The sequence below is a fragment of the Bombina bombina genome, chromosome 2 (genome assembly GCF_027579735.1).
Source record: "Bombina bombina isolate aBomBom1 chromosome 2, aBomBom1.pri, whole genome shotgun sequence".
NCBI classification, from domain to species: Eukaryota; Metazoa; Chordata; class Amphibia; order Anura; family Bombinatoridae; genus Bombina; species Bombina bombina.
Window position 1 is genome coordinate 1,030,543,946 of NC_069500.1, and position 17,600 is coordinate 1,030,561,545.

Genomic DNA, 17,600 nt, shown 5'->3' on the forward strand with positions numbered 1-17,600 from the left:
CACATAACATGTTCTATTTATTCATAAATACATATTTCTACATACATCTGATGGTATTCTGTTACAATATATATTTATACCTATATCTATCTATATATATATCTATCTATCTATATATATATATATATATATATATATATATATATATATATATATATATATATACATACATAATTATATATATATATATATATATATATATATATATATATATATATATATATATATATATATATATATATATATATATATGTGTTTAGATATTAACAGATATATATAGGGATATCTATTTAAAATACTTAGAACATATTTTGCCATGTGCAGAACACAATGATCAAATAATAAATAACACAAGCCTGCAAAATTAAGGGTCACGAAAACTTTTTTCAAAATGTATGGTGGTTTTATGTGAATTTGAGGTGCTGAATGCAAAAATTAACTATGATTTGCTCCATCACATAAAGCTTTTTCATAACTAGCTTTGATGTTTTTATGTTGGGTTATGAGACTAAATGAAATTAGTAGTGTGAAATTACCATATGAAACCTATTTTTTGGCCAGTTCTGAATATATTTATTTTCCAAAATATATATATAAGTTGGTTATTTACATCTTAACTTTAGTCAAAAGGCTAAGTAGCCACTTGTTCTTTAGCTAGTGAAGCTGCGTCTGTTGATATTCTCTTCATCATCAGAATCTAAACATGCATAACTAGGCAAATCTTCCAATGTTTCTGATAGCAGCTGAACTGGAATTTCTGGGCCGTGAGGAACAGATTATGTAGCTGATGGAAGATTTGGATAGACAATGGCTTTCCTATTTTTGGAGCTGCAAAACAGAATGAGAAGCAGTCTGCCAGGAACGAACAGCAGCATCAATAGCTTGTTCTATGGCCCGGTTGCCACCTGGTAGTAGCTTCTTTCTGCCCAATTGTGCTTTTCACAGAGGAAAACTTTCCTGTAGTATATCAGTCTGATCCCGCCAACATGGTCAGTCCAGCCCCGAAATACCAGGCAATTCTCCTCTGAACAAGGAACATGACAACCCCAGACGATCGTTTCGGCCTCCTTTGGGCCTCGTCAGTGAGGTGCAGCCATATCCCTCTAAGCACATTGGGCAAGGAGTCCACGTCTGGTTTACCCATCACCCTTAGGGAGACTATCCCCAGGGTCATATTTACATATGCAAAACAGAATGAGAAGCAGTCTGCCAGTAACGAACAGCAGCATCAATAGCTTGTTCTATGGCCCGGTTCCCACCTGGTAGTAGCTTCTTTCTGCCCAATTGTGCTTTTCACAGAGGAAAACTTTCCTGTAGTATATCAGTCTGATCCCGCCAACATGGTCAGTCCAGCCCCGAAATACCAGGCAATTCTCCTCTGAACAAGGAACATGACAACCCCAGACGATCGTTTCGGCCTCCTTTGGGCCTCGTCAGTGAGGTGCAGCCATATCCCTCTAAGCACATTGAGCAAGGAGTCCACGTCTGGTTTCCCCCATCACCCTTAGGGAGACTATCCCCAGGGTCATATTTACATATGCAAAACAGAATGAGAAGCAGTCTGCCAGGAACGAACAGCAGCATCAATAGCTTGTTCTATGGCCCGGTTGCCACCTGGTAGTAGCTTCTTTCTGCCCAATTGTGCTTTTCACAGAGGAAAACTTTCCTGTAGTATATCAGTCTGATCCCGCCAACATGGTCAGTCCAGCCCCGAAATACCAGGCAATTCTCCTCTGAACAAGGAACATGACAACCCCAGACGATCGTTTCGGCCTCCTTTGGGCCTCGTCAGTGAGGTGCAGCCATATCCCTCTAAGCACATTGGGCAAGGAGTCCACGTCTGGTTTCCCCCATCACCCTTAGGGAGACTATCCCCAGGGTCATATTTACATATGCAAAACAGAATGAGAAGCAGTCTGCCAGGAACGAACAGCAGCATCAATAGCTTGTTCTATGGCCCGGTTGCCACCTGGTAGTAGCTTCTTTCTGCCCAATTGTGCTTTTCACAGAGGAAAACTTTCCTGTAGTATATCAGTCTGATCCCGCCAACATGGTCAGTCCAGCCCCGAAATACCAGGCAATTCTCCTCTGAACAAGGAACATGACAACCCCAGACGATCGTTTCGGCCTCCTTTGGGCCTCGTCAGTGAGGTGCAGCCATATCCCTCTAAGCACATTGGGCAAGGAGTCCACGTCTGGTTTCCCCCATCACCCTTAGGGAGACTATCCCCAGGGTCATATTTACATATGCAAAACAGAATGAGAAGCAGTCTGCCAGGAACGAACAGCAGCATCAATAGCTTGTTCTATGGCCCGGTTGCCACCTGGTAGTAGCTTCTTTCTGCCCAATTGTGCTTTTCACAGAGGAAAACTTTCCTGTAGTATATCAGTCTGATCCCGCCAACATGGTCAGTCCAGCCCCGAAATACCAGGCAATTCTCCTCTGAACAAGGAACATGACAACCCCAGACAATCGTTTCGACCTCCTTTGGGCCTCGTCAGTGAGGTGCAGCCATATCCCTCTAAACACATTGGGCAAGGAGTCCACGTCTGGTTTCCCCCATCACCCTTAGGGAGACTATCCCCAGGGTCATATTTACATATGCAAAACAGAATGAGAAGCAGTCTGCCAGGAACGAACAGCAGCATCAATAGCTTGTTCTATGGCCCGGTTGCCACCTGGTAGTAGCTTCTTTCTGCCCAATTGTGCTTTTCACAGAGGAAAACTTTCCTGTAGTATATCAGTCTGATCCCGCCAACATGGTCAGTCCAGTCCCGAAATACCAGGCAATTCTCCTCTAAACAAGGAACATGACAACCCTAGACGATCGTTTCGGCCTCCTTTGGGCCTCGTCAGTGAGGTGCAGCCATATCCCTCTAAGCACATTGGGCAAGGAGTCCACGTCTGGTTTCCCCCATCACCCTTAGGGAGACTATCCCCAGGGTCATATTTACATATGCAAAACAGAATGAGAAGCAGTCTGCCAGGAACGAACAGCAGCATCAATAGCTTGTTCTATGGCCCGGTTGCCACCTGGTAGTAGCTTCTTTCTGCCCAATTGTGCTTTTCACAGAGGAAAACTTTCCTGTAGTATATCAGTCTGATCCCGCCAACATGGTCAGTCCAGCCCCAAAATACCAGGCAATTCTCCTCTGAACAAGGAACATGACAACCCCAGACGATCGTTTCGGCCTCCTTTGGGCCTCGTCAGTGAGGTGCAGCCATATCCCTCTAAGCACATTGGGCAAGGAGTCCACGTCTGGTTCCCCCATCACCCTTAGGGAGACTATCCCCAGGGTCATATTTACATATGCAAAACAGAATGAGAAGCAGTCTGCCAGGAACGAACAGCAGCATCAATAGCTTGTTCTATGGCCCGGTTGCCACCTGGTAGTAGCTTCTTTCTGCCCAATTGTGCTTTTCACAGAGGAAAACTTTCCTGTAGTATATCAGTCTGATCCCGCCAACATGGTCAGTCCAGCCCCGAAATACCAGGCAATTCTCCTCTGAACAAGGAACATGACAACCCCAGACGATCGTTTCGGCCTCCTTTGGGCCTCGTCAGTGAGGTGCAGCCATATCCCTCTAAGCACATTGGGCAAGGAGTCCAAGTCTGGTTTCCCCCATCACCCTTAGGGAGACTATCCCCAGGGTCATATTTACATATGCAAAACAGAATGAGAAGCAGTCTGCCAGGAACGAAAGCAGCATCAATAGCTTGTTCTATGGCCCGGTTGCCACCTGGTAGTAGCTTCTTTCTGCCCAATTGTGCTTTTCACAGAGGAAAACTTTCCTGTAGTATATCAGTCTGATCCCGCTAACATGGTCAGTCCAGCCCCGAAATACCAGGCAATTCTCCTCTGAACAAGGAACATGACAACCCCAGACGATCGTTTCGGCCTCCTTTGGGCCTCGTCAGTGAGGTGCAGCCATATCCCTCTAAGCACATTGGGCAAGGAGTCCACGTCTGGTTTCCCCCATCACCCTTAGGGAGACTATCCCCAGGGTCATATTTACATATGCAAAACAGAATGAGAAGCAGTCTGCCAGGAACGAACAGCAGCATCAATAGCTTATTCTATGGACCGGTTGCCACCTGGTAGTAGCTTCTTTCTGCCCAATTGTGCTTTTCACAGAGGAAAACTTTCCTGTAGTATATCAGTCTGATCCCGCCAACATGGTCAGTCCAGCCCCGAAATACCAGGCAATTCTCCTCTGAACAAGGAACATGACAACCCCAGACGATCGTTTCGGCCTCCGTTGGGCCTCGTCAGTGAGGTGCAGCCATATCTCTCTAAGCACATTGGGCAAGGAGTCCACGTCTGGTTTCCCCCATCACCCTTAGGGAGACTATCCCCAGGGTCATATTTACATATGCAAAACAGAATGAGAAGCAGTCTGCCAGGAACGAACAGCAGCATCAATAGCTTGTTCTATGGCCCTGTTGCCACCTGGTAGTAGCTTCTTTCTGCCCAATTGTGCTTTTTACAGAGGAAAACGTTCCTGTAGTATATCAGTCTGATCCCGCCAACATGGTCAGTCCAGCCCCGAAATACCAGGCAAGTGAGGTGCAGCCATATCCCTCTAAGCACATTGGGCAAGGAGTCCACGTCTGGTTTCCCCCATCACCCTTAGGGAGACTATCCCCAGGGTCATATTTACATATGCAAAAAAGAATGAGAAGCAGTCTGCCAGGAACGAACAGCAGCATCAATAGCTTGTTCTATGGCCCGGTTGCCACCCTATGGGTGATGGGGGAAACCAGACGTGGACTCCTTGCCCAGTGTGCTTAGAGGAATGTGGCTGCACCTCACTGACGAGGCCCATAGGAGGCCAAAACGATCGTCTGGGGTTGTCATGTTCCTTGTTCAGAGGAGAATTGCCTGGTATTTCGGGGCTGGACTGACCTTACTTGGCAGGATCAGACTGATATACTTCAGGAAAGTTTTCTTCTGTGAAAAGCACACTGGTCTAAAAGAGGCTGCTTCCGGGTGGTAAATCGCCATAGAACAAGCCAATGAGCTGTTGTTCGTTCCTGGTAGAGCGCTTCTCTCTTTGTATGCAAATTATTATGACCCTGGGGAAGTCTCCCTATGGGTGATGGGGGAAACCAGACGTGGACTCCTTGCCCAGTGTGCTTAGAGGAATGTGGCTGCACCTCACTGACGAGGCCCATAGGAGGCCGAAACGATCGTCTGGGGTTGTCATGTTCCTTGTTCAGAGGAGAATTGCCTGGTATTTCGGGGCTGGACTGACCTTACTTGGCAGGATCAGACTGATATACTTCAGGAAAGTTTTCTTCTGTGAAAAGCACACTGGTCTAAAAGAGGCTGCTTCCGGGTGGTAAATCGCCATAGAACAAGCCACTGAGCTGTTGTTCGTTCCTGGTAGAGCGCTTCTCTCTTTGTATGCAAATTATTATGACCCTGGGGAAGTCTCCCTATGGGTGATGGGGGAAACCAGACGTGGACTCCTTGCCCAGTGTGCTTAGAGGAATGTGGCTGCACCTCACTGACGAGGCCCATAGGAGGCCAAAACGATCGTCTGGGGTTGTCATGTTCCTTGTTCAGAGGAGAATTGCCTGGTATTTCGGGGCTGGACTGACCTTACTTGGCAGGATCAGACTGATATACTTCAGGAAAGTTTTCTTCTGTGAAAAGCACACTGGTCTAAAAGAGGCTGCTTCCGGGTGGTAAATCGCCATAGAACAAGCCACTGAGCTGTTGTTCGTTCCTGGTAGAGCGCTTCTCTCTTTGTATGCAAATTATTATGACCCTGGGGAAGTCTCCCTATGGGTGATGGGGGAAACCAGACGTGGACTCCTTGCCCAGTGTGTTTAGAGGAATGTGGCTGCACCTCACTGACGAGGCCCATAGGAGGCCGAAACGATCGTCTGGGGTTGTCATGTTCCTTGTTCAGAGGAGAATTGCCTGGTATTTCGGGCTGGACTGACCTTACTTGGCAGGATCAGACTGATATACTTCAGGAAAGTTTTCTTCTGTGAAAAGCACACTGGTCTAAAAGAGGCTGCTTCCGGGTGGTAAATCGCCATAGAACAAGCCACTGAGCTGTTGTTCGTTCCTGGTAGAGCGCTTCTCTCTTTGTATGCAAATTATTATGACCCTGGGGAAGTCTCCCTATGGGTGATGGGGGAAACCAGACGTGGACTCCTTGCCCAGTGTGCTTAGAGGAATGTGGCTGCACCTCACTGACGGGGCCCATAGGAGGCCGAAATGATCGTCTGGGGTTGTCATGTTCCTTGTTCAGAGGATAATTGCCTGGTATTTCGGGGCTGGACTGACCTTACTTGGCAGGATCAGACTGATATACTTCAGGAAAGTTTTCTTCTGTGAAAAGCACACTGGTCTAAAAGAGGCTGCTTCCGGGTGGTAAATCGCCATAGAACAAGCCAATGAGCTGTTGTTCGTTCCTGGTAGAGCGCTTCTCTCTTTGTATGCAAATTATTATGACCCTGGGGAAGTCTCCCTATGGGTGATGGGGGAAACCAGACGTGGACTCCTTGCCCAGTGTTCTTAGAGGAATGTGGCTGCACCTCACTGACGAGGCCCATAGGAGGCCGAAACGATCGTCTGGGGTTGTCATGTTCCTTGTTCAGAGGATAATTGCCTGGTATTTCGGGGCTGGACTGACCTTACTTGGCAGGATCAGACTGATATACTTCAGGAAAGTTTTCTTCTGTGAAAAGCACACTGGTCTAAAAGAGGCTGCTTCCGGGTGGTAAATCGCCATAGAACAAGCCACTGAGCTGTTGTTCGTTCCTGGTAGAGCGCTTCTCTCTTTGTATGCAAATTATTTTTGGAGCTATAGCCTTTAACATCACAAGAGCAAAAATAGCAGTCGTCACAGTAATTGTTTGGCTTCCTCCATATCATTTGCACTCCAAATCCTCTACGCAAATAAAACAAACATTGTGGGGAGTCCATGGTTTGTCTTGATCTCCTAGTTTCACTTGAAAGTAGGCATGGTACACATTTCTAATAAAAGGCATTAAGTTACCTTGATGTTTCTTGATCACCAATTCCCTACAAATGTAGCAAATGTTAGTGAAAAAAAAAATAATATATATAGGCATACTTATATTAGTGAATACAGATGGTTTGTGAGAATAATGTAGCAGCCATGTTTCTAGCATCTCATCCTGCTTGAACATTGTATACAGTGCAGATATAGAATAAAACCCTGGAAAACTTGTACTCTCACTTTTCTTCAAGAAAAGCCTATGGCCCTCAGCATGTTTGGAATTCCAGCAGTTCTGAAAAAAAAGTATAATTTGACTGCTTGCCATTCTTCTTGGGTATTTGGGAAACAAACATAACACTTAAATATACATGGCGTCCAGTACTGTACTTAAATGCCTAGAAAATTCTGGCTGATTCCTGCCAACAACAACACTAGACACATATTGAAAGGAACCAGTGGCCATGAAGTGCAATACAAGCAATTGTTGTAACAGACCAGGGATTGCCAGTGTTCTGAAAGTAATAGCTCCCATGCATTTTATTATACAGGGTCAATATTTCCAGGAAATAAAAAAAATCTCTGGATAATCTCTCAGTTTGTAAGAGCCTCCATGTTTCATTTAAAGAGGAATGCCCCCAGTACCCTTCTGCACATTTCCTGTAAGGCACATGTCCTGTGCTGTAATTCACAGTGGTGCCTCCTAACTCATCACAAAAAAACATTTGTAGCAAAAAGTAAGACCATAATAATTCGGCTTTACACAAATTCAATAACTAACTAATTTACACTAGTAATTAGAAAGTCAGAGAAAGAAAATCTAACCCCCTATGGTTTCCCATAAAGTCCACTAACCCAGAAGTTTTGAAGAAATAATGCTGATCAGGGTGTGCACCTAAATACAATCATGGAAGGGGTAGTAAATTTAAAAACAGTCAAGATGACTGTTGGATCATATCTAGTCCACAAGTAAAAATGTTTGATTGATATAGAACAAATGTTGATTGCAGTGCAGAACAGAATATAAATTTTACCATTGTGTCATATAGGGTAGAATCTTTGATATCTATAAGTTGTGTTTGGTGTATTTTAATGCAAGATACCACGCAAACAGATGGTTGAAGTTTTGATAAAATTGGGTAATTATGTCTGATTTTATACACATTTATAAAAGGATATTAACATCTGTTAAAAAAATAAGGGCCAGATTACGAGTGGAGCTCTAACAGTTACGCATGAGCAATAAGGGATTTATTGTGGGTGCTTGCGTGCATCAGGTTTTTCGCTCGTATTACAAGTTGAAAGTAAATGTAATCGCTTGAGCACAATTGAAGTTAACATGCGTTGGGTAAGCATGTCCTCAGAGCTCTGGTTACCTGTTTTGCAAAACAAAAAAAGTGTTAAAAAACACATAAAAAATACATTACAAAGTACAGGTACACTCATTATAACTCCATCTAATAAAAAATATTCAAAAAAATATTACACAAAATAGTTCTAAGGGCTCAAAGAAAGGGCTTTGACATAGAGATACATATATACACATGTAGAAATATGTATATGTAAGTAAATATATGTATTTTATATGTGTGTACATATGTATTTATATGTGTATTTATGTATTTACAGACATATAGACATATATTAACTCATAAATACATATGTACACATATATAGACATATATAGAAGTGCATTGGAGCCCTTTGCAGGCAAGTAGATGAAAACATGAAAAAGCATAGTTATGCAATATTCATATTTCATAAAGTGTTATACTGTTTATTTACTGTAAATATTTCACATTCCAATGTTCTGCACATAGGGGAATATGTTCTAAATATTTATAAACAGATATTCCTATATATATCCATTTATATCTATACCTATATATAATCATTTATTTACAGTATATATAAGTATAAATATATACTGCACTAAAAATCCATCAGATACATGTAGATGTGAACAACATTGGAATGTGAAAAATTATTTTTTTCATATTGGGTTAGCGCACTTGAGAATATGCGAGCAGGGTGTTTTGTTCACTTTTTTTGCTCCTATGACTTCAAGGGCCACTAAACCCAAAATCTTTCTTTCATGATTCAGATAGAGAATAGACATTTAAACAACATTTCAATTTACTTCCATAATTTATTTTGCTTCATTTTTTAAATATCCTTATTTGAAGAAAAAGCAATGCACATGGTGAGCCAATCACATGATGCTTCTATGTGCAGCAACCAATCATCAGCTAGTGAGCATATCTAGATATGCTTTTCATCAAAGAATATCAAGAGAATTAAACAAATTAGATAATATAAGTAAATTAGAAAGATGTTTAAAATTGCATTCTCTTTCTAAATCATAAAAGAAAAAATGTGGATGGCATGTCCCTTTCAGTGGGGGAATAGGTTATTGCGTGTGTGATATAACTTTAGCTTTTTGTGCGCATCGGGTTAGTGCGGAAGCAATAACTTTTTAATTTCAACTTTTAAAACTAACACAACCCGACAAATGCAAAAAGCTTACTTCTTGTGCAGTTAACGCCTAAATGGCCATAAAACCCAAATGTTTAAAAACATGAAAGTGATGCAGTATAGCTGTAAAAAGCTGACTAGAAAATATCACCTGAACATCTCTATGTAAAAAAGAAAGATATTTTACCTCAAAAGTTTCTCAGTAGCCACATCCCATTGTAAAGGACTTCTACAGTATGTCTGTCCCGGGACAGCGGAAGGAGCGAGCTTATGTGCACACTCATCTTATTTCCCTATTCAGTGTAAGGAAGTTTACAATGAAATCTCATGAGAGTTAAGTGAAATATCATGAGATCACAGTAAAAGAGTTCATGATCTCAGCACTGCTGATGCTGATTGGCTGCTGTTCATTTCTTCATTTTATTTTATTTTTTACCTGCAGCTGGGCAGCAGCTGAGTATATTTTTTTACAAAGAACTTACTCTGCTGAGCTGAGGAAATTTTGAGGTAAAATATCTTCCTTTTTTACATAGTAGTACTAGAACAATTTGTAGCTCAGCTCCACTGTCAGGTGCAGGCCAAAAAGGGTGCTGTAATCCCTTTAGTCACAATGGCCTAGATTTGGAGTTCGGCGGTAAAAGGGCTGTTAACGCTCCGCGGGCTTTTTTCTGGCCGCACCATAAATTTAACTCTGGTATCGAGAGTTTAATCAAATGCTGCGTTAGGCTCCAAAAAAGGAGCGTAGAGCATTTTTACCGCAAATGCAACTCTCGATACCAGAGTTGCTTACGGACGTGGCCGGCCTCAAAAACGTGCTCGTGCACGATTCTCCCATAGGAAACAATGGGGCTGTTTGAGCTGAAAAAAAAACCTAACACCTGCAAAAAAGCAGCGTTCAGCTCCTAACGCAGCCCCATTGTTTCCTATGGGGAAACACTTCCTACGTCTGCACCTAACACCCTAACATGTACCCCGAGTCTAAACACCCCTAACCTTACACTTATTAACCCCTATCGGAACAGCCAATAGAATGCGAGCTCAATCTGATTGGATGATTGGATCAGCCAATCGGATTGAACTTCATTCTGATTGGCTGATTCCATCAGCCAATCAGAAAATTCCTACCTTAATTCCGATTGGCTGATAGAATCCTATCAGCCAATCGGAATTCGAGGGACGCCATCTTGGATGACGTCCCTTAAAGGAACCGTCATTCGTCGGGAGACAACGGAAGAAGAGGATGGATCCGCGTCGCCTGCTTCAAGATGGACCCGCTCCGCACCGGATGGAAGAAGATTGAAGATGCCGCTTGGAGAAGATGTTTGCCGGTCCGGATGTCCTCTTCTTGCCGGATAGGAGGAAGACTTTGGAGCCTCTTCTGGACCTCTTCAGCACCGGATGATGGATCGCCAACCCCCGCTTGGGTTGGATGAAGATGTTGGAGCCAGGACGGATCGGTGAACCTGGTATGGTGAAGACAAGGTAGGAAGATCTTCAGGGGCTTATTGTTAGGTTTATTTAAGGGGGGTTTGGGTTAGATTAGGGGTATGTGGGTGGTGGGTTGTAATGTTGGGGGGGGGGTATGGTATGTTTTTTTTTACAGGCAAAAGAGCTGAAATCCTTGGGGCATGCCCCGCAAAGGGCCCTGTTCAGGGCTGGTAAGGTAAAAGAGCTTGTAACTTTTTTAATTTAGAATAGGGTAGGGAATTTTTTATTTTGGGGGGCTTTGTTATTTTATTAGGGGGCTTAGAGTAGGTGTAATTAGTTTAAAATTGTTGTAATATTTTTCTTGTTTGTAAATATTTTATTATTTTTTGTAACTTAGTTCTTTTTTATTTTTTGTACTTTAGCTAGTTTATTTAATTGTATTTATTTGTAGCAATTGTGTTTAATTAATTTATTGATAGTGTAGTGTTAGGTTAATTGTAGGTAATTGTAGGTAGTTTATTTAATTAATTTATTGATAGGGTAGTGTTAGGTTTAATTATATCTTAGGTTAGGATTTATTTTACAGGTAAATTTGTTATTATTTTAACTAGGTAACTATTAAATAGTTCTTAACTATTTAATAGCTATTGTACCTGGTTAAAATAATTACAAAGTTGCCTGTAAAATAAATATTAATCCTAAAATAGCTATAATATAATTATAATTTATATTGTAGCTATATTAGGATTTATTTTACAGGTAAGTATTTAGCTTTAAATAGGAATAAGTTATTTAATAAGAGTTAATTTATTTCGTTAGATTTAAATTATATTTAACTTAGGGGGGTGTTAGTGTTAGGGTTAGACTTAGCTTTAGGGGTTAATCAATTTATTAGAATAGCGGTGAGCTCCGGTCGTCAGATTAGGGGTTAATAATTGAAGTTAGGTGTTGGCGATGTTAGGGAGGGCAGATTAGGGGTTAATACTATTTATGATAGGGTTAGTGAGGCGGGTTAGGGGTTAATAACTTTATTATAGTAGCGCTCAGGTCCGCTCGGCAGATTAGGGGTTAATAAGTGTAGGCAGGTGTCGGCGACGTTGAGGGGGGCAGATTAGGGGTTAATAAATATAATATAGGGGTCGGCGGTGTTAGGGGTAGCAGATTAGGGGTACATAGGGATAACGTAGGTGGCGGCGCTTTGCGGTCGGAAGATTAGGGGTTAATTATTTTAAGTAGCTGGCGGCGACGTTGTGGGTGGCAGGTTAGGGGTTAATAAATGTAATACAGGGGTCGGCGGGGTTAGGGGCAGCAGATTAGGGGTACATAAGTATAACGTAGGTGGCGGTCGGCAGATTAGGGGTTAAAAATTTTAATCGAGTGGCGGCGGTGTGGGGGGACCTCGGTTTAGGGGTACATAGGTAGTTTATGGGTGTTAGTGTACTTTAGGGTACAGTAGTTAAGAGCTTTATGAACCGGCGTTAGCCAGAAAGCTCTTAACTCCTGCTATTTTCAGGCGGCTGGAATCTTGTCGTTAGAGTTCTAACGCTCACTTCAGAAACGACTCTAAATACCGGCGTTAGAAAGATCCCATTGAAAAGATAGGCTACGCAAATGGCGTAGGGGGATCTGCGGTATGGAAAAGTCGCGGCTGAAAAGTGAGCGTTAGACCCTTTAATCACTGACTCCAAATACCAGCGGGCGGCCAAAACCAGCGTTAGGAGCCTCTAACGCTGGTTTTGACGGCTACCGCCGAACTCCAAATCTAGGCCAATGAATCCAAAGAAGAAGGCAGCACCTTGCAGTATAAAAATATATCTTTATTTCCACATGCTGGAATAAAACAGTGACGTTTTGGGTGGAACACCCTTAATCACTGTTTTATTCCAGCATGTGGAAATAAAGATATATTTTTATACTGCAAAGTGCTGCCTTCTTCTGTGGATTCCTTTTTTACATAGAGATGCTCAGGTGATATTTTCCTGTCAGCTTTTTATAGTTATACTGCATCAGTTTCAAATGATTTAGCATATGAGTATTATGTCCCTTTAAATAGCGCTCCACTTCTAATCTGGCCCTAAAATGGGTTGAAAATCAAATCAAACTTTTTAACAAATTATCTTGTCAGTGGCTTTTATAAACCAGGAACCCGAAATGCAAAGCAATAATCACCAGTACAAATACATTTATGATGGCTATGTAGTTGTTGGAAGAGAAAAGTACTTGAGAAAAAAATGATAAAAAGGAGAGTTAGTGAGCTGGTAAGAGGAAAAGAGATTGTTATGAGAGGTTGAGATTGCCCCAAAGGCTGTTGGTGTGTTATTTATTTATTTTTGATGACATGAAGTATACCCACTGTCTCAAAACATATATAAATAATATATTTACTGAGTATTTTTACGAAAAATAATTTTGACAAACAGAAAATCTTGCAAGTCAAACAAAATATCAATTATCTGAAATTAACTTTATTTAAATAGACACTGTTGGTACCTATAACACTCTATCACCTAGATTATGAGTTTTGCGTTAGAGGCTATGCGGTGCTAACAAGCAGTTTTGTCTCACCGCTCACTTACCTACAGCGCTGGTATTACGTGTTTTTACAAACCCATCTTTAAAAGACAAGAAGTGAGCGCTGAGCAAAATTTTGCTCCTTACCCCGCTCCAATACCAGCGCTGCTTAAGTCAGCGGGGAGCTGGTCGTACGTGCTCGTGCACGATTTCCCCATAGGTATCAACGGGGAGAGCCGGCTGAGAAAAAGTCTAACACCTGCAAAAAAAAGGAGTAAAACTCCTTAATGCAGCCCCATTGATTCCTATGGGGAATTAAAATTTATGTCTACACCTAACACCCTAACATGAACCCCAAATCTAAACACCCCTAATCTTACACTTATTAACCCTTAATAGCCAATAGGATTTTTTCTACCTTAATTCTGATTGGCTGATAGAATTCTATCAGCCAATCGGAATCTAAGGGACGTCACTTAAAGGAACCTTCATTCGTCAGGTAGTCGTCGGATGAAGAGGATGCTCCGCGTCGGATGTCTTGAAGATGGACCCGCTCCGCGTTGGATGGATGAAGATAGAAGATTCCGTCTGGATAAAGACTTCTGCCTGTCTGGAGGACCACTTTGCCTGGCTTGGATGAAGACTTCTCCAGGCTTCGTTGAGGACTTCGGCCCGGTTGGATAAAGACTTCTGCCGCTTCCTTGAGGATGGATGTCTGGTCTTCAGAACTGTAAGTCGATCTTCAGGGGGTTAGTGTTAGGTTTTTTAAGGTTGTATTGGGTGGGTTTTATTTTTAGGTTATGGTTTGGGCCTGCAAAAGAGCAAACTGCCCTTTTATGGGCAATGCCGATCAAATTGCCCTTTTGAGGGCAATGGGGAGCTTAGTTTTTTTTAGATAGTATTTTATTTGGGGGGTTGTTTGTGTGTGTGGTGGGTTTTACTGTTGGGGGGTTGTTTGTATTTTTTTTTACAGGTAAAAGAGCTGATTTCTTTGGGGCAATGCCCCGCAAAAAGGCCCTTTTAAGGGCTATTGGTAGTTTAGCTTAGGCTAGGTTTTTTTATTTTGGGGGGGGGGGCTTTTCTTTAATTTCATAGGGCTATTAGATTAGGTGTAATTAGTTTAAATATCTGTAATTTGTTTATTATTTTCAGTAATTTAGTGCTTGTTTTTTTTGTACTTTAGCTAATTTTATTTAATTTAGATAATTGTATTTAATGTAGTTAATTTATTTAATTATAGTGTAGTGTTAGGCGTTATTGTAAGTTAGGTTAGGTTTTATTTTACAGGTACTTTTGTATTTATTTTAGCTAGGTAGTTATTAAATAGTTAATAAATATTTAGTAACTATTCTACCTAGTTAAAATAAATACAAACTTTCCTGTAAAATAAAAATAAACCCTAAGATAGCTACAATGTAACTATTAGTTATATTGTAGCTAGCTTAGGGTTTATTTTATAGGTAAGTATTTAGTTTTAAATAGGAATAATGTAGTTAATTATAGTAATTTTATTTAGGTTTATTTAAATTCTATTTAAGTTAGGGGGTATTAGGGTTAGACTTAGGTTTAGGGGTTAATACATTTAGTATAGTGGCGGCGACGTTGGGGGCGGCATTTTAGGGGTTAATAAATGTAGGTAGGTGGCGGCGATGTTAGGGATGGCAGATTAGGGGTTAATAATATTTAACTAATGTTTGCAAGGTGGGATTGCGGCGGTTTAGGGGTTAATATGTTTATTATAGTGGGGGCAGCAGATTAGGGGTTAATAAGTGTAGGTAGGTTGCGGCAACATTGGGGGCGGCAGATTAGGGGTTAATAAATATAATGTAGGTGGCGGCGATGTTAGGGGCAGCAGATTAGGGGTTCATAGCTATAATGTAGGTGGCGGCTGTGTCCAAAGCAGCAGATTAGGGGTAAAAAATGTAATTTTAGTGTCTGCGATGTGGGAGGGCCTCGGTTTAGGGGTTAATAGGTAGTTTATGGGTGTTAGTGTACTTTTTAGCACTTTAGTTATGAGTTTTATGTTACGGCATTGTACCATAAAACTCTTAACTACTGACTTTTAAATGTGTTAGGACTCTTGACAGGGTAGGGTGTACCGCTCACTTTTTGGCCTCCCAGGCCAGACTCATAATACCGGCGCTATGGAAGTCCCATAGAAGAAAGACTTTACGAAGTTTACGTAAGTCATTTTGCGGTAAGGCCAAAGAAGTGTGTGGTGACCCTAAATCTGCAAGACTCGTAATAGCAGCGGTAGTAAAAAAAAGCAGCGTTAGGACCTCTTAACGCTGCTTTTTTACCCTAACGCACAACTCGTAATCTAGCCGTTTGTCTGGTAGATTTTTTAAAGTATTGGAAGTAGCATCTGAAAAAAAAGAACTATAAATCGTTACAATATAATATAAAAAAACAACTTTCTCTCTCTCTCTCTCTCTCTCTCTCTCTCTCTCTCTCTATATATATATATATATATAGATATATATATTATAGTATTTGCATATCATACAAAATATAACTTTGGAGTAAAATAAAATTATTTTTTTCTAGAATGTGAAGTAGTTATCTGAACAACTGTAATCTTAAACATTGAAATGTTCTCTTCGTTTTGGATTATTGTCAGTTGTAAAGATATAAAATGATTAAAGTGAAATTAGTCCCAAAGAAGTACTTAATATTTTTTTCTTCAATGGAAAAATCAACAGACTTCTATTCTTTAGGCTACATTAGGTAGCAGTGACTACTTGCATAACAAATCGGTCAATGATTTACAAAGTCTAAAAAGCGATGTCTCACAGAGCCAATGGATTACTTATTATTGCACGGTTACAGTTTTGTTCACCTTTTCATTATGGGAAAAGAAATATACTGTATATCGGAGTTAAATAAAATGTGTTTTTCTAGCTTGGGAAGTAGTTATCTACACAACTATAACAACAACTATAATCCTAAACACTGAAATACACTATAGATAGATAGATAGATAGATAGATAGATAGATAGATAGATAGATAGATAGATACTATATATATACACACTCATTATGGGGGAAATTTATAAAGCTGTGAAATAGATACTATATATATATACAAACTCATTATTGAGCTTTATTATTTATAAAGCTGTGAGATGCAGCTTCATGAAACTTCGGTGCAGGCTTGCATAAGTGAGCCAGCAGCACGATGGTTAAGAAGCAGCGATCATCAGATAGCTGCTTTTTCACCTATACAACATCTCCTAGTTTGTAGTTTATAATCACCCCAGACAAGACAGACCGGGGTGTTTGACAGCCTTTGCTGGCGCATGATTGGCCATGTGCTAGCAGGGGGCGGCATTGCACAAGCAGGGACTTGTGCAATTATAAATGTGGGCAGCATGTTGTTGTCCATTGGCAGGGAGTACTGGGCGGACAGGTTCGCTGGAGCGAGCCTCTTCCGCCTGGGGCTTGTTAAATGTCAGCCAATATATGACATTATAACTAATGATAATATACTGCATAGATAATATATTCTGTTTATCTACTATTGTACATTGTATTTACCAGGTTTATTTTCCACAACTATTAGGTATAATAATATAATACATTAAAGGGACATGAAACCCAATTTTTTTCTTTCATTTAGAAATAAAATTCAATTTTATACAACTTTCTAATATATTTGTATGATCTAATTTGCTTCATTCTCTTAATTTATTTTGCTTAAAAGCATATCTAGATAGGCTCAGTAGCTACTGATTGGTTGCTGCACAAAGATGCCTTGTGTGATGCCTTGTGTAGCTCACCCATCTGCATTGCTATTTCTTCAACAACTGATATCTAAAGAATAAAGAAAATTAGATAATAGAAGTAAACTGGAATGTTGTTTACAATTGTATTCTCTATTTGAATCATGAAAGAAAAAAATGTGGTTTTAATGTCCCTTTAAGTATAAGTAAATATGTTTTTCATTACAATAATGATATTACAAGAATTTGGTAAAACAGGGATAACAAGATTTAATTTTCAAACATGAAAGCTGGTATTATATTTTTTGCCTACTGATGCATTTTTACACTATTATGTGAATAGTTTACTTCAACTATTGTAAGCTGCATGTTAAAAATTAAAACAGCCAATCAGCATCAATAGTGCTGATGTCACACTATGTTTTACCAAAATCCGGCAAGATTTTATAAAAAACGTCCTTAAACTGAGGAGGGAAATAACATG